We start from the raw sequence: 19,093 nt of genomic DNA, 5'->3' as shown, positions 1-19,093 counted from the left end.
CCCAACCTATGGAAAGGACAGTTGTATTCTGAGGGGGAGAGGAAGGGTTACTAACAGTAAATCTGAGGGGTCTGCTGGAAACTTTCACAGGGAGAGAGCTGAGCAGCAAATGCAGTCCAAAATGGATACAAATATGTTGTCAAGTCTCTGCGACAGATCCATTATGGGTGAGCAGCTTAGCAAAATGAACTCGATCTCAGCTGTCTCACAATATAAATGCCACAAGCTCAGAAGGACCGGAGCTTCCAGTCCCCCCATCCCTTACTCTGAGGTTTGCAAAAGTGAATTGGCATTCAAGAGAGGCAGCAGGTCAAGGAAAGCCTTATTCACAAGAACAACCACTCTGGGAAAGACCCTCCTGTTACATGCCAGATCTGCCACACTGTGAAATTACACATTTTCAAACACATATGCTCCCACAGTTGCTCTCTTCTTCCCCAGCTGCAGAAAGCAAATTTCAATGCAGTTACAGAAAACAAGTCATATATCTATTTGCATATTCTGATTTCTCAAATTACACCAAAATGTCATAGCACATGATATTTTTTTCCTACCATGAACTAATGAAAGAGCACAAGAAGGATAATTAACGATCAAGGGGTGGTAGCAACTTGTAAAATGACCTCTCCTCATGATGTATGCATGGGACATATACGTGTAAATGAATGCTAGAGCTCTTAAAATGTACTCAATTTTCAAAACCAGAATATTTAACACAAAGTTAAGTTTTATGATACAGTTAAGGCCACATTACAATCTTTGCTTGTGCTTATGTGATTTTTCAGCAAAAGACATTTCAGCACATGTTTAAGTCTCATTAAGGTCTGAAGAATGAGAGCCTTTTGGTTTGCTGAGCCATGGCATGAGCAACCAGCTGCACTCACAGGACCTTCAGAATAACCACAGTACCAAGGCAGCAGAGTGGGGAGTGAGAAAAGGTGAAATTCACTATCTCCACTATTCAGGAAGATTTCTCTAGCACTTTGGTGAATGAAGATGGAAATGAACTCTACAAGATCTGATGTTATTTCTTCCCTCTAAAATTACTGCTAGAAGAGACACCAAAGTTTCACAGAGGACCTCTTGCTAATTCAGTATAGTACAAATATTGTATTCAAATGTGACTCTTAGCTAATTCAGTAGAGTCCAAATATCTACAAGTGTTGATCTGAGTGCAGGGACACGTGTAAGAGTTTATCAGTGAAAAGCCACAGTTAAATATGTCCTCCTAGCCAACATGATGACAGACAAAAGTACTGCAGATGTCCTCATTGTAGAAAATACAGACAACTCCACTTGTTTATTAAAATCTAACCCTGGCCTTGCTCCAAAATCCATGTTTGATGCCCCAAAGTAGGAAGAATAGCAAGGAATCACTCCTGGCTGATGATCATCTAGCTTAATATGTTACTCCACAGGATGAGATACTGCTGAGAAGACACACAGAAGTTTCATGCACAAACCCAATAATGCAAGAATCACTTTATATCTTTTTCTTTCTGCTCTCCACTCTTCCTCTTTTCCAATGCTACAGCACAAGAGCAATCCAGCTGCTGGTGAGGTCTTACTGTTTTTCAGTTCTGCTCAATAAATGGACTGAGAGCTGACACCATAGCGCCTGACCTTAGCCAAGGTCTGACAGTGAGCTTCCTGCCATTGCAACTCAGCCAACACTGTGTGGCTCATTCATGGGGTAAGGATTCCTCACTTATATCCAAGAGCCAGCCAACATCTGCCGTATAAATCATATGCTTGCTCACACAGTTGCTCAAAGCCATCTGAGAATTCAGCAACCATTTCCACTTCCCATCCACCCACACATTTTCTTAAAGCATGTAGTCCAGTGTTTACTACAAAACAGCTTTTTAAGACTTACGTACCTCAATATTTGCAGCAGGGAGGATACGGGTGCCAATTATAGCTCTCCAGGTTTCTTGAGATGAAGAAGTGCTTTTGCTTTTCTTTAACTGGCCAAATCCTCACTGGTCATGATTTTTTTTGTTTGTTTTGTTTGCTTTTCTTTTTTTTTTAACAGAAACAATTATATTGTTGTCATGAACGCTGATTAGATAGCCAATCTAATAGACTTTGAATTTTGCATTTTAGTCTCAAAAGACTGCATATTATTAGTACAATTTGTTGAAAGTAAGTGATTTTCAGTTTTTCAGTGTACCCATATAAAATGAAAAGAGATATTAACTTATGTAAACATCTGCTCTAAGTTACCATTTCAAATGATGACCTTATGGGACTGGATAAAGAAACAGCCATTAACATAAACTGGTAGACTGCCATTAATCTAAAGGAGAAAGATAATGAGCTATCAAGAAGATTAGCATGAACTAAAACTGAAACAAACAACCCATATATTAAAAAAAAAAAAAAAAAAAGAAACCAGCCTCTCGTCTTCAGTATTTACTGCACATATAATGTCAGGTTGTTATTTTCACTGACATCTTTCTGAGCCTCTGCACGTTGCAGTACCCTCTATTAGAAACAACACTGTCAGAACAGAAATAGCTTCATTTTCAGCTCTCTCTCCACTGAAAGTTTATTTTTGATTTTTTTCAATTCCAAATTCATCTGTGGGGGGAATCTTATCCAATGCTGAACCATACATAATGGTATCACTGTAATAAATAATTATAATAATTAATTAAAAAACAAAGCAATATGATGACTGATTTTTAAAGGCGTTTGCTTGAGTTCTTTAACATATAGTCCATGTTCACTGCCCAGTTTACCTCTCCTGTACTTTTGAACTACATGTGGATGGTGCTCCTTCATTTTCTTTACACACCAGTTACTGGCATTAATCCTTAACAGAGAAGCAACTTTTCCCAAACACCTTCAGCAAATTCTATTCTCTTCTGCCATCCTTAGAGGAACAGTCTGAACCTGGCCATTATGACTCCAATTTCATCTCCCTTGTACTTTTCTTGTGTTCAAGCCATGCAACTGATAATTAAAGCAGAATGAATCAAGATGGGGAGTTGCCATCACAACAAGTAACTAAGCACTAGCAATGAGAGAAACCCAAGGTACTGAACCAGGGATAATGAAGGGTGATATTAACTATTTGTTCAGCTTCTCACTGTGTCTCCTCTGCTATAGCCTCTGTCACTGAACTCTCACTTTTGAGCTCTTCATTTCCCTCTCAGTTCCATATTTCTAGCTTCCAATTTCCTGAAACAGCTGCCTGTGTGCCTGCCTCTCTTTTTCAGCAAAGTGCTGTTCCTCCTGCAAGAATAAAAGTCTCACTATCCTTCTACCCACATAATGAACTGTATAAACATCAAATCCACTGGCTGCCATCTGTTTTCCTGGTGGATTTTAGTACATTAATTATGTTACTAAGAAAAAACTTTCAATGTGTTCATGGCTTGACAACATTGTGTGTGTTTTACAGACTGAGATTCTGTCACTCTGTTTCTGGTTTAAACCTGTGGTACAATCTATATTCCATTTCCTCAGGATCAGACCTTCCAGAACATTGGATACTTGTTCCTGTCACAGTCCTAGTTCTTAGATTTTTTCCCTTTTAAGGAAAGATCTTATCTATGAAATGAATTGATCTTTTATACTACATAAGAGCTACTCATACACAAACACCAGGAAGCAAATCTCTTCTGAAAAGGTGAGCTCATGCAGTTCTCTGATATGAATCCTTCTCTTTCTGCAAGGAGGGAAAGATCCACATATTTCTGCAGTGTCATTTTTCCTTTTCCTGCTTCCCACAAGCAAGAATGGATTTATCCAATCCATGATAAAAGGCAACATACCAATGGAAAAATATATCCATTTGATCCAGTGTTCTCAATCACATTTACCTACACTGATGTGTGTAACACTGATTTCTCTCAAGCACTCCTGCAGTATGAGTGCACCTCTCATTTGAGGCATTCACGCTCAGACCCCATTTAGTGCCTGCCTGTATAATAAATTGCAAGGAATTACATGCACACAAAATAAACTTCATTTTATCTAGGAAAGGACAAATTTCTGAGCTGTAAATCACAATGTACTGACATTTTAGAAGCTGCTCAATTCATGTGTGATATATAGGTCTGGGTGGCAAACTGTTCTGGTGCTAAAAATATTACCATATATTTTACCTTCCCTGTCATTTAATTTACAGTCACTTCATCATCCCAGTGTTAGTCTGGTGCTACCAGTTTGCCTTTGATGGTCTGTATCAATTTGAGTGAAAATGGACATTTTTTCCCTACCTTCATTTCTAAATCCTAACTATAAAAAAGTTAATGTAAACAACAATATGTACTGTAAATAGGACTGAAAATCCTAACAGGAATATATATATCTTGTCTAGATTACTTCAGAAAAAGTTACCTTGCAAGTTGAAAAATTACATCATTAAGCAGTCCCCTAAACTGGTTTTCAGAAATGACAAACTTATAGCTATTTATAATTTCCTTTTTTTTCTTTTATACCTAGAAATTTTTATTGCAACTTTAAGTTGCAGTCCCAACTTTTTCAGGTCAACTCTCCAGAATTAAATACATTTTTCTACAATGCATCTATTTGATTGACACAAACAGAGCAGGACACCATTTGCCTAACTGTTTCTGATTACCAAAACCCTTCCAGGGATCGCTTCCATGGTGAATGTTCCAGTGACAAAATGTTTCTAGAGCCTTATGCAACCTTAAATCAAATCGTTTTACATTTTCTTCACTATTTCTCTAGCACTGGAGCAGCCTCACATACTTCAGGGTAAGCAAAACTCCTGCTTGGTCCCACCACTGTTTCATAAGACCAAGCAGATCTGTAGATGCATGCCTCAAGTATTAAACAATTACCAGGAATAATAAAATCCAGCAAACAGCACAACCTAAGACTCTAACCCTACTTTAGTCTGACTTTAGTGACATGCATGGATCCCTTTTTTAAACACTGCACAATGATTAAATAGACAAAGAGAAAACAGTGCCATTAAGTAATTTAGTGCTGTTGATGATTACTTCATCCAAACAATTATCTATTAATATATGAGCACATGGGCTGCACATCAATTACACCAGATTTTCTGAACTGTCTTCTCATAAGCCCAAATATCCTTTTTCCCAATATATCTTAACGTCTTATTTCAAGAAATAAGGTAATAAATTGCACTTACACTAGCATAATCAAGATCAATATTTGTCTTGTGGTAATAATGTAATAAGATACATAAAATTTGACTTACCTATCACATCAGATGTCCATAAGCCACAGCTCCACCTCAATCCAAAGAAAACTTGACCTGTTGAATATGAAGCAAAACATTTTCACTCATGATAAAGTCCTGCCCTGTTTAGAACAGGCTAACAAACCATGGATTTCTGTGGGGAAGGATGAAAAGCAGTTTAGCACCACAGACAACTTAGGATCCCAAAACTTTCATTTCACTTTCTATTACAATTCAAATATGAACTGATAAATTACTGATTTCCCAATCAGTGATTTATCTCACTTTAATATTTATACAGTGCTCACTGGGGTCCAGCATTGGGCTCTAAGTATCTCAGAAAGATGTACAAAACCCCCTAGAGGTTACTGAAAAATTAGAATTGGTATGCACAAATTCTTACGATGCCCTTTGAATAAATCTTCAAAGACCAGAAAAGAAAACATGTTTTTCTTCCTTTACTTCCACTTTTGATCTTTGCTCCATTCTATATATTTTCTCTCTCAGAGAACCACCAAAAGAAGGGGGTGGAAAAGGGAAATGGAAAGAGACAATAAGGACTGTAATGGAGATGAGGGGGGTCTTTTCTGCCAACAGTACCATTATATCCATTGCATTTTTATAAAATCAGCTCTCAAAAAACCATAGCTCTCTAAAAATCATATTTATCTAAATAATAGCTCTCTAAAAATCATATTTAATCCTTGTATATTCAGCCTAAGATCTTGAAGACCTTCGCTGAAATTTCTTGAGCTATCAAGCAAGACTACCTATCAGCCTGCATTCGCTAGAAAGCAAGCAGAAATTAGAGGTGTCCAACACTCATAAATGTATGTAGAACATATTTATAGTGCTAATATTCTTGAAAAGAAAACATCTTCAACTCTCTACCACCATGACAGCAGTATAACATGAGTGTGAACTTGAGATGACAAAACACACAATCTCCACCTTTTGGTGCACAGAAATGTAAGTTCTCAAGCAAAGAACGAAACATGAATCCACCATTGCTGACTTGTATTGTTTCACTGACTCCACTTAAGCAGCACAAGAAATCTTGTTTCAGAATAGGCTATGAAAAGATACACAAGTCAGGATCATTTAACCTATGACACCTAATACTGTTTTTTAAGCAGTATCTATTAACATTGGCCTTCCTGTTTTTCTGTTGGTGATACGGATGCAGGAAACTTGACTGCATCACAATGGGATCAGTAAGCTAAGGCTTAATCCCATTTCTACTCAATTGAGTGGCAGAACTTCCATTAACTTGATAGGGAGTTATAGCAGTTACTGAAGGGCAAAAGATATCTTCCAGACCCCCTTTTCTTGCCTTGGGCTAGAATGATATCCATCAATATTTTAGGATATAAGAATGAGGGGAAAAAACTTTAAAATACAGTTGTTTGGAAGAGTTGATACAGGGGATTATTTCCATGGTTTTTTTGTTTGTTTTGTGGTGAGCCATGTTTTCATGTAGCTAAGTGCAAACAAGAAAGTAAAATCTAATACTGTTAGATGCTGCAAGGTTCAAACCAGCAGTCTGGCTTTATAATGCATCAGGAAATTTCCTCAGGAATAATTCTGTCACAGCATACTTGCAGGGTATGAAGAGGAAAGAGTTGCAGACCATCACCTTTCTGCTATGGCCTGCAAGCAAATTGATTTGTCACACGCTTACACAAGAGAAGAGTTACACATTCCTTTGTGCTGATTTGCAGCACTTGTTTGCTATTAGAACAGTTTTCTAGGGAACATTTCAGTAATTAAAAGAGATGATGTTTAAACCAGTTGGACAGTGCTCTGCAGTTCAGATTAAATGTATCCACTGCTTTCAAATGAACAACCCAAAGCTGATTCTCCACCCTCACTCCTGTGAATTACACTTCACTTTGTTTTACATTTCCTGTGCCTTGAATATCTTTGAAGTAATATTTGCATTAGTACAGCGGAAGCAATCCAATCTCTGTCTTTGAAACTATTAGGAATAGGAAATGAAACCAGCTCCTTTAGGCCCCCTCTGATCTCAGAAGGGTCTCTCTCTACAACTCCCTGAAGGCGCCCAAGTCCTGTGGGTGGTCCAGGCACTTGAGCTGGCTCTGCCGTAGGAAGAGCCATGACTGGGAAGGGCTTTCACAACCTCTTTCTATGAGGATCTGAAAACATTTTAAAGGCAAGTGGCAGGAAAAACACTGGCATATCTATCTCACCTTTATAATATATTTGCTAAAATCTGAAGGAAAATAAATAATTTTTTTTATGCTGTAAGATCCATAATTTCTTTGAGAATATTACTCTTTATATTTTAAATCTATAGTGCCTTTCTCTTTATTTGCATTTTTGATTAGAGGAAGATTTGTGAATCAAAATCTGTGTAATGGAAATATATTAGCAATATATTCAATTATTGATACATATGTTTATCTAGATTTAAAAAAATTAGCGTGAAGATTCACCAGATTTAATACACAGTGTTTACCTTTTTTCAATTTCAAACGTATTTCCTTATATGTAGAACTAAAAGCATTTCTTTTTTTACATCAGGATGGAGTTCATGTCTCAATTTTCTCTTTGCTTCCTTCTTTTAAAAGACCATCACCTTTTAGTGCACAAAACAGTTATGCAATACTAATGATGGAAAAGATCTGTGAGTGAATCCTATTAGTTGTGTTCTGTGCTGTTTGTCTGCAATATGGCTGTTTACAATAGGGAATATTTTATCTTTGGACTAACCTGTCAGAGTAGGAAACGCACTATATGAAAGCTGATACAAATACAATTGGAAAAACGTGCAAGTCACACAAATGAATATCCAATTTCTTAAAAGAGTTAAAGCTTCAAAAAAATGCAATTTTCTCGGTGAGCAAACTATTCGGCATGGTGTGTAATTCTGTTTTCCTCTCAAGGTTGTTTTACATTTACCATATATATGTTGTTATGTACTGTTTAATTCTCCCTCAAGCAACAATTTTAAGACCCTCAGCTCTAAGTTATTAGTCCCTAATGTCTGAGGCAAGACAATAATTTATTGTTTGAAGTATGGGAAAGAACAATGGCTCAGGTGTCACAGTGCCTCTAAAGACAAAGGCTTGTTTGGCTCCTGCTCTTTCCCTGTGCAGAGCTTCCCAATGAGCCAGCCATGATGGGAAAAGCAGAGCAAAACTTCATGTCCTGAAGAAAAATCTGCTCACCTTCATGGGAAGGACACACAGACAGCAGAAGTCATGCAAGACAAAGACAATGTGGGATCCCTGTGGTGAAGACTGCCATGTCTGTGGCTCCCAAGGAACCAGGCACCTTGGGAAGATGTTGCTAACACAAATTTTAAGAAAAATCCCATGATGCTGCTTCTCTTTTCTGCCATCCATAGGGTGACAAAACCCTGTGATACAGCAATTCCTGTTTCATAGCTATAGTACATCAGGAAAGAGTACCTCAAAGCCAAAACGCATGTAGAAAGATGAGCTCTTGATTTGGGGTCTAAATTCAATATTTTATAAATCATAGAAGCCTGCACACTATACTATAGTGATTAACCAAGATAAATTTTTCACATTGCACTGTTTTCTAGCCATGAAATTCTGTAAAACACTAGATAAGGATTGCTTCTTTCATCCAGAGCACCAGGAGACCACTGGCAATTTATTTTTGAGAGGACTTTAGATAGAAACAAAAAAGGCAATGTTAATTAACATAACTCAGTATTTTCCTTTAAAAACAGTTTAATGTAACTGAAAATTGAAAGTATGGGGACCTGAGTTATGCACTGCTTGTGCACTCAGAAGATACAGAATTAACATGAGCAGGGCAGCTTTTCCAAGTCTGTTTCCAGCTAATGTTCATTATCTATGGACTTCTGAAACCATGGAATACCAAAGCCATAATGCAATCCACAAACCAAGTCAACTACTTAGATTACCTAGTTAGATTGAGTAGATTTGTATAAAGAAGAGGGGAAAAAAGCAAAGGCCTTTCTATCAAACCATTGTCATAATGTTGTGAGACCATTTTACAATGGAGCCAGGGAAAACTGCTCTATGCTCCTTATGCTCTTAAGAAAATATACTTTTTTTAATGAAAAGCAAAAAAAAAAATTAGTTTTACCAAGAAACATTGAATTTTATGGCTGGTATTTTGAAATGCTTTATCTCTAAACTTTAAAAATAGTGCTACAAGAAGTTGGACCTTGTTAATTCACTAATGTGATCCTGAGAAACATTGCAAGTTAACACATTTAGATAAATGAGCAAACAGGTCAGAAGTGGGGGAAGGAAAACAGCTCTGAAGCACAACTCTATATCACAGTTACTAAAGGCTAAAACTAAGACATATTTGCTAAAGGTATCAACTGCACAATGCTTTACATGCATTCAAAACATCTATCTACAGTAACTGATACTTGAATAATTAACATTTTCCAGTATCGTAGGTGAATTGAAGTAAACTACAATTATTGTGCAGACAGGTTTCTGATCCAGCAAAGTGAAAGCCAGTGATGCAAAATGCAGTAACTTACTAAAAGGCTGACAGCCACAAGCTGCTGAGGTCAGGTACTGCATTCTGGGAACAGTGATGGAGCACCTGTATCATGGCAGAGCACTTGTGCGGTCAGAGGCATGACAAAACTCACAGGAGCCTTGCATCTGTCAGGCCCCCACAGATCACTGAGAGAAGGAACAGAAATGAAACACACTGCATGTCAGGGACACCATTAAAATGAAACATTTAAAAATTCATGTATGAAATGATTACAAATGCAAAACTCTCTTGAGCACATGAGGGCCAGACTTGGTAGTGCCAAGCTGTGCTCTCACAGGGCTGCACCCAGGGAGGTGGACTGCATGCTCTCCTTTCAAGTACTTGTCTTAGTTTTTTATACTGTTCTTTAACAACTCAGTTTAAAAATCAGATAGACTTCTAGATACTAAAAAAACACTGAGAAAATATGTAAACACCTAAATTTCATATATAGTTTATATATAGAAATATTTAAATACAACTTTATGTTACCAACTTCTGCCAGCTATTAAAAGGTTGAGTCAGACTGGACCAACACATGTGTTGTAGATCTCCTCATGGTAGGATGCTCTTAGTTCTGTGGCTTTTCTTCTTTATTAATAAGATTCTTATATGTTTACATTTTTAAACAAAACTTATTTTATATCAGGTAATAAAACTAAATTCCTTGGGATAGGAGCAACAAAATTTTTGCTTCTTAATTTTCTTCCCCATAAACTCATTCATAATTTCAGAACTACAAAATATTAAAGGGCTAAAGTAAAACCAAAATATGGATGACTTCAAGAGATCTTTGTTACCTTTCCAAACACTTTACCATCTCTATTGTCCCTGCTTGTCAGATTTCAAAATCTAAGATGACAGATGTATGTGTGTGTAGGCTCTTTTGCCTTCCAAACCAGACATACAAATAAACTCTCAGAAAAAAATGCCTCAAATAAAGGCAAAGGGCTTGGGATTGTCATATCTGCTGAAAAACCTCATTCACAATCACTGAGTAAATCCATTATAGACATTGACAGCTTTAGATCTATGCATTACATTTTGGGGAATAAATGCCACCACATAGTTAGCCTTTATAGAGCAAAGCTTTGGTTTTCTATATAAATCTGTGTTTAATGAGCCTTGAAAGAGATGATTGCTAAATAACAGCCTGCTGCATTCAAGCTCAACTGCCTCCAATTATATTGTTTATAATTATATAATTGTACAATATAATGTGTGTCCAACAATCCCTGAGTTTTATTACTGCACAACACTATGACACCAGTGTAAATCACCTTTTCACTTTCACAGTCAGCCTCTTTCACTTTGCTTAGTCAGCCAACACAAATGCACAGAGAACTGCACTTTTGACTGCTGAATGCATCAAACCAGCTTACCAGCCTCAGCAGAAATAAGAAAGTAATAGAAGTGGTCAGCTCACAAAGATGAAAGGGGAAAGAAAGGTGCTGTCTATAGAAGGAAGAAACAAAAAGCAAAAAAATTAACTAGTTAAAAACTCTATATCCTGTTTGTGAATTTTGCTTCTTAGGGTGCTTCTTGTTGGCAGATGCTTCCAGATATTGTGCCTATCCAAAATACTCACGGGAACAAGTGCAAAGCAGTTAACATGAGCAGGTAATGGTCTTTGTAATATTCTCACTCCTATATGGATACTGCAGCATTTGCTATAATGCCACTAAAATTAGTAAAAATCTTATTAGCAAGCACACCATTATGCTGTTAGATACCTGGACAAACCTCTCATCTTTCTTTAAATTCAAAGAACAAAATTTGTGCTTTTTCTTCCATCATTTGACAACTAACCCAACTTCCAATTAATACATTAGTATTCAGCATGTAATTATAACTCCTGCTGCAGAAATTTAAGCCCCAATCATTCATAAAACTCCATTTTGACTTCATAGGAATGCCTTTTCTTTGTTTTAAGAAGCTTTGTTACACACACCTTCCAAAGTAACAAAATACTTGTTTTGAAATGTGGCTCAAAGCCCTCTGTCTCCTTCCTCTCTCCAAGCACACTCCCCACACAGGAATTTCTTCTTTTCTCTTTAGTCCTTAAGTTCTTACATCCACACCACCTGGCCTTTAAATCAGAAGCTCCAATCCTGCAACCCCCTGTCAGAAGGGCTCCCATCAGCACACAACTCCCTGCTACACTCACCCTCGCTTCTCTTTGCTCTTGGCTGCCTGTAAAGCTCCAAGAATTTGGAATTGGCCTGTGCTGACTTTTGAAGCTTGCAGCTTAGTTTTACTCCAAATCAATACACTGAATTTTGACAATCTGAAACTTTGATCTTTTTAACATTTGAGTCATTCTGTGGCTAGTAGTTGAGCCCTTAAAAGGGGACTTTGCGTGTAGAGCTTCACATCTTCTAAACTACTGCTGTTTGTCCTCCTCCCTCATCTTTAGAATTACTGCACTTGCAGGCACCTGTACAGTAAATGCCTCTCCCTGTCCTTGGTGATTCAAATCACTGTCTTCTGAAATCCATTGCTACTGTTATTCTAACAACTCCAGCAATTTACTAAATTGGGGGAAGCTGTTTTAAAACTAGGATTAATTTTTTTCCGCGTTATCAATAAAATTACTGCAAACCCCTTTTCAGGTCTATTAACTTCATTATAGCTCATCAGATCCTAAGCAGTCCCTTAACTAGAGTCAATGACTACAGAAAAGCAAGGGAGCTGAACTTCAGTTTAGATGGTGTTTGGGAACTGTAGACTAAATTAAAAATCAACATGGAATTATAATTATGTAGTTATATTTAAATAATAACTGCATCACCTTCTTCAATCTTGAGGAAATGTTTCACCATTTTTTATCAAACAACACACTTTGATATGACATTCCTTAAACTGATCTTAATACAAAGGGTTGTATTGTGTTGAATAGAAAAATATCAGGTAGTGGAAAACAGGATCACTGTCTCATAGTTTTGTAAAACTGATTGTCACGGCAGGACATCCCACAAAAATGACAGACACATAAATATTAACAAGCATTTAGATTTAGCAAATAATTTCTAATAGCCAAGCAAACTTGTTAAACAGAATCCAAGCAGGAGCCAAGCAAAGGAAACATCCAAGGGAGAAGGGAAAGGTGCAGTGAAGAGCCAGCCCATGCAGTGTCCCGCAGTCACTGGTGCTCTTGGCCTATACACCACCTGGGCTGATGGTAAGGCCACGGGGAAAAGCAATGTGCTGTCAGAAGAGGACATAGCACCACTTTTGTTCCCAGCACAGAGACCTCCACAGCTTCCAGATCCCCAAAACTACTCAAATGTATTGACCCTATTTCCATCTGCTGTGCTGCCCTAACTAAAATAACCAGCAGAGTTTCTTGCTGTGTCCTTCCCAAGTGCTCAGCCTCTTCCTAGGTGAGCATCTGCACCTTGCCTTGTACACTGGCACTCATTACCACAACAGGAATGATAATGCTCATAGAAGAGGCACTTTCTTCTAAAATGTGATAACCTAAATACATCTTAAATTGTTAAAGATGTTAAATAAAATAGGGTATTTCTAAAATTCAGAGTACCTTCATTCGCCATCTGGTTTCCTCTGGGATTTACTCTTCTACATTTACAAGCTTTCCTCTGCAAAAATAATGGCTGCATGTTTTGGTTTCTTTGAACAAGTAGCAAGATTTCAAGTGTTCCCTTCATACCTTTTTGATTTTGCTGCAGGGGGAGGAAGGGTGAATCTTGCATGATCTGCAGTAAGGACAAATGACCATTCTGGGTGTGGAACCTTGAGGATGTTACCTGGGAGCAGCTCCATAAGAGCCCACTGTTCATGATCAATGCCTGCTGCATGAAATGATGATCCCCCATGTGCCTCAGTATTTTAAATAAGCAGACATCTGAACTCTTTTCACCTGGCTTGTTTTCAAGCAGAAAATTAGGTCTCAGCAAAAGGGAGAGGAAGCACTTGGTAGGAGATGGAAACATAGGGCAGGGGGAAATTTAAAACTGGTAGGGGAGGCAGAACAAAACAGGTAAAAATTTGTTACCAGCTAAGGAAAAAATAGATATGAGGAAAAAAACCCCAAACCAAAGCAGGTTACATCTTAAATTTTTGATCGGTTTTCTTTCACACATTTAAACATTACCTTTAAAAGGCTTTTTCAGTAGATATGTCTGCACTTCTGCAAATTCAGAACTGTCATAGTGATTTGGGTTTTTTCCATGTTCTTTAAAGGTTGTTTTCCTGACTGCTAGAGTTAGGCTCCTTGGACTCCAGAAGCTACTGAATTGGTGTTGTTTTGCATTTTCGGGATATCCATGTAATATAGGAAATTGTCTGCTGTAGATTAAGTGCTTCAGAAGATAAATTTTCCTTTTATTTTCTTTTTTTTTTAATGTTAATTTTTTTTCAACCCCTCTCTGGAGAATTGGCATCATTTACTGAAGTAGTCATAGCTTAAAAAGAAATAAAAATTGTTTGTAAGCAAGAATGTTTAAATAAGAATGTACACTTCAAATACAGAAGGTAAGGAAAAAAAAAGCAAACAAGTACATCAAATTTAAGAGAAAAGTATGTCTTCTTGTCCTAACCATTGATAAAGGCCATTTTCCACCACTCAAAGGTACAAATTGACAGTAGATAAGAAAGCACCTGAAAAGAATATGCCTTAGATATTAAAATTTTTGCTGAGAAATAGAAATCCTGCTACTGTGTAGATGATAGACATAGCAAACACTTCAAATAGACCTCATCTTACTATATATACATCTGTGACCTGCTGCTTCCACAGGCACTGCTACCAGACACAGCAATTTTCAGGTTGGCTTTTCCAGTTACTTCAGGAAAAAAATCTTCTTTTCAATATGCAAAAGTCCAGGAAAATGTATGTTTAGCATGCCAAACTGTATGTACTTTAAGCCCTGAATTTGCAAAAGCTTAAAAGAAGTCTGAGCAATAAAAGCTTTCTGTAATTCATTATTTTTCCTAGAATATGGGGGATAAAATGCACAATTGAAAGACTTCACACAGTTATGTACCCAGCAACTGTATTGCTGACAAAGAGCTGTTGATTACTTTGTCTTCCATCTCAAACAATCTTTGAAAAAGTGTTTTCACTCAGCTGTTACAAAACTTCATATTACGTTAGCTTAAAATGTTAGCTTCCTGCACAAAGTTGAAGTATTACAAGAGGGTAAAATACTCTTGCTTGAACAGCTTTATCAAAAGTCTATTGCTATTTAAGGAAGAAAAAAAAATTATGTTAGTGCATGTGAATTTAAGTTTCTTACTTCCCCTTTCCTTGAAACGTCTTGTTCCAAAAATTTGCACAATAGATTGTTTTAATTTATTCAGTTTTACAAAAAGAGATTTCAAACACATTTTTCCATCTCTAACTTTCAGGTGACCCAGAACAAGCGAAGGGAAAATGTGTTCTGTGTTCTTCCTCTATCTGGTGGATATACATTGATTGAAACAGAAGTGAAAATAGAAGTCTTTATTTATGGGTTCATCAAACATGGTATGCTTTAATCTGATTCAGAAAAGAGCCTGTAGATGCTACAATGTATTTGAATGCATAATGGCATAGGTGAAAGAAAAAAAAGGAAAAAAAGTAAAACCCATGAGGTACATTTTAACAGAACATGCTAAAATGTTTCCTAAAAGAAATTGAAATGAATAAAAAAAAGTCAAAGTTGGGAGTTTTTCCATTAATATTAGATTTTGTTCTGTACTGAGGTTCATGTCCTTGCTGACAGGTAAACACATTACTGCAAGTAACAAATATATATCCCTTGATCAAACACTACAAGTCCACATCAAGAATTTAAATGTTCATATCTTCTTTATGAAATAATTCTACACCTGCTGAAAATGCCCTTCTCTCCATGCTTTCTCCCCATAATCCTTTCTTTCCTTGAAAAAAAGTTTCATTACCCAGTGAAAATGTTATCAGAATAATTTTTAAGGCTATGGAGTATCAGGCAGTCATTCATGATATCACAGATATAATAATACATAGTTCATCCATTGGTCACACACATTTTGACTGTGCATGTCAGGCAGGAATAGGTTCAAATTATGTAGAACTTGAAAGTGAACAGCTTTTCCATCTCACATGTAAAATACATGGCTGATTCCAAAGCCTGAATTCCTGGGTGTTACACTGATATCAGGATTGGTTGGCTTTCCACATGGGATTCATCTGCAAGACATCTCAAAGCTTATCAGCATTGGCATTTTAGAATCTCCATTTTCCACAGTGGCATATTTTATTTCTGTTACCTAATGTTAAAAAGGGACTCTCCTGCCTCCGAAGCACTAAGAAGGGCTGTTCTTTGGCCGTGCTTTCTGAGCCTTCTGCTTGTACCATGAGCAAGGAGGATTACTTCAAAGGGCAATGATTGCTCTAAGGAGGTTTTAAGAGTAATTTCAAGCTTCATCTATGCCATCAGATCTTGCATCATCTGGCAGCTGTTCAAGAGCCCAAAATGCCAATGGCCATATGCCTGGATCCTGTGCCCAAAAGGATCTTCTGCTTTTTGGAAGAAGTGCTTGCTCTTGCAGGAACTAAGATCCACCTCTGAATGCTTCTCTCTCCCCTCATGTTATTTGTTCCACTCTAAAAGCAATTTATTGGCTCAATGGCAGAACAGGTAACTCCCTACCTGGCAGAAAGGAGAAAGGACAACTTAGTTACTTTCTGTGAATTCACATGGCCTCTTTGAACTCCTCACAAAGCTCCACTGGGAAGCTGCTCTGAAGCATTTTCAGGACTCTGGGGTGTTGCTCTCCTTTATGGAAATGCTGACATTATGGCTGTGTCTTCTTTCAAAGATTTTGTCACAGTTAAGACAGGCAGAGTTTCCCTTCTGGGCCTGCCAGTAATTCTCTGGGCTGTCAACCAGCTCTAAAAGCACAAGATAATATAAGAAAAAAGATACATTTGCCTTAACTGTCTCTTACTTTCCAGAAGTTGTTAAATTCTCATACTTATTTTTCACCAGCCTACTAAAACCATTCATCTGATGCTTTTTTTTCTTCATTTTCTCATTTTAATAGTACAGATTCAGTTTTTAGCTCTTCCCCCTCATAAAAATGCTTCCCTGCCTGAAGTCTTATGAATTCTGCTTGGACTCCTTAGCAGGCCTCCCTTGTATGAAATAGGACACATAATTTTTCTTTTTTTTTCTAACTGTGCTGCATATCCTGAGCTAACAACCAGGGGATGCAGCCTGGTTTTGCATAGGAACTGAGATGTCCCATATACCCACAGTATAACTCATTCCATGAATCAAAAAAATTAGCAAGGACCAGCAAAGCTAGGAAAGATGATGCCTGTGCACTAAAGTAGCTCTTTAGGAATAAGACTGGGTCCAGTCAGGCAGCTGGGATGGGCAAGGGCTGCATAGGACCATGGCTCTCTCCACAGAAAGCCACCTCAGCCGGTGTTGGCTTCCGAAAGCAAGCGCAGCACAGACACACCTGCCATGGATGTGCATGGAACCAGCCTGGGGCCCAGGCAGATTTATTTCCCCAGACTTCACACTGCAAGACCCACCCTAGAGTTCTTCCACCCCAGAGCTGGCCCTGGAAGCAATCTGTCCACTTCCACATATATTTGAATGTGATCTGTCCGATGGGAGCTGGCTCCTGTTGCCTGCTATGGGCAATGGTGCCAGTGGGCAGCCCTGTTACAGACATCTTTTCATTAAAATCCTTTCCTTAGGATTTTTTCCTCCTGAGAAGCTGAGAGACCTCAGGAACAAAATGTAAACAATGGTTATCTGCTGCTGTGGAATGCAACAGGTGGGTCTGTGATTGGCCCATCTTAGATGTTTATAATTAATGGCCAATCACAGCCCAGCTGGCTCAGGTTCTCTGTCCGAGCCACAAACCTTTGTTATCATTCCTTTCTATTCTTAGTTTAGCTAACCTTCTGAGAACCTTTTCTTCTATTCTTTTAGTATAGTTTTAATGTAATATATGTCATAAAATAATAAATCAAGCCTTCTGAAATATGGAGTCAGATCTCCGTCTCTTCCCTCACCATAAGACCCCTGTGAACACGGGCACACAGCACTGCCTCCTGCCCTGCACCAAAGCATTGCTGCCCTGGGAAAACACAATCCCATGCCATTGACAGACTAGCAAGAATGGGGATGTGCACTTATTCTCAGCCTTAGTGGTGGGGCAACATCATCAAAACAATTGGAAATGCAATACACCCACACTGATGCTTCAGTTCCAAGTCCCATATTTTCAGGAAGAAAGCAGGATGAGGGGGAGTTTGGTCCTTTGTATCTTGTATTTTCTCTGTGAACATTCTGAGAAAGAAAATATGAGATGAAATGGCCTGCTGAGGCCATAGTACCCATTCATTTATTACAAAATAGGGCCAGATATTCTGTGTATTGAGGCAAACTAAATGGGAAATGATGATGCAGGATAATGTAGCACAGTTATAGTATACTTAGAAATTCTAAATACAAGTACGTTTAGGGTTTTTTTTTAATGTCTTGGCTTAAGGGGATTCTGAATCCCCTAAAAACATGCTTTTTTCCCCTACACTTCATGTACCAACCTAATTAATTCTACTTTGAAACACGTAAACGGATCACATTTATTTTAGCACACAAGTTCTAAGACAAACAAGGTTTCCTGTGTCTCAAATGCTTATATATCAGGATGTTTCTTGATGGAATAGTTTTGCTGGTCCCACACCTCCTTTTTCAAGAAGATGACTATTAAGATAATCTTTAGCAAGACAAAATTTGGAAACAAGGCCTATACAACATCAGGAATTTCTTACTATCCTTTCCAAAAGAAATTCTAAGAATGAATGATGAAGAAAATCTGGCATCATTAACATAAAACTTTGTACCTTGGATTAAAAATGAAGGTGCTTTAACCTGTATGCTCACCTGCCACATGAAAGTTATTCAAAAAAAGGAAAGTTCAAGTCTTTAACATCAGAACAGAGTTTTTTGTTTGTTTTTTAAACAGAGATGACAGTGTATTCTAAACCAATTCATGAGATCAATATTGAAACTTTTAGAATAAGAGGTATCTGTTTTCTCTATCCACATAGCAATTCAGTTCCACATCCCATTGTCAAAAATTATAGTTTTGATCTCTGTTTTTTCTGAGATTGGCCAAAAAGGGAACAAAAGCTGAGAAACCATAGGCAGTATATGTAATGCAAAGATTTTTTAAAAATTTATAATATCTTAGAGGTGTGATATCCTTTTTAAGTGAAAGAGGACTTTAGATAGAATCCAAGGATGTTTCTGTTCTCAGTTTACAAAACCAAATTCTTCAAATCCACAGGGCTCTTCTCCACTATTTTCCTAATCTGATTTATGAGGTGATTAGTAATGATGATTACTATTAGTATTTATAGTGCCATAAAAATAT

General features: G+C 37.5%; 1 protein-coding gene across 1 annotated transcript in view; it reads right to left on the bottom strand.

Annotated features, from left to right (window-relative positions):
- The window catches only part of LOC115912108 (poly(rC)-binding protein 3-like), a 484,737-nt gene that overhangs the window by 281,287 nt on the left and 184,357 nt on the right, over positions 1–19,093 (bottom strand). The window contains 1 exon segment of the mRNA XM_030963495.1: positions 5,207–5,263. The gene's annotated coding sequence lies outside the window, so the exon portion shown is untranslated.

This window comes from Camarhynchus parvulus, chromosome 2 (genome assembly GCF_901933205.1).
Source record: "Camarhynchus parvulus chromosome 2, STF_HiC, whole genome shotgun sequence".
NCBI lineage: Eukaryota > Metazoa > Chordata > Aves > Passeriformes > Thraupidae > Camarhynchus > Camarhynchus parvulus.
The sequence above is the reverse complement of the archived record's forward strand: the minus strand, read 5'-3'. Positions and strand labels throughout refer to the sequence as shown.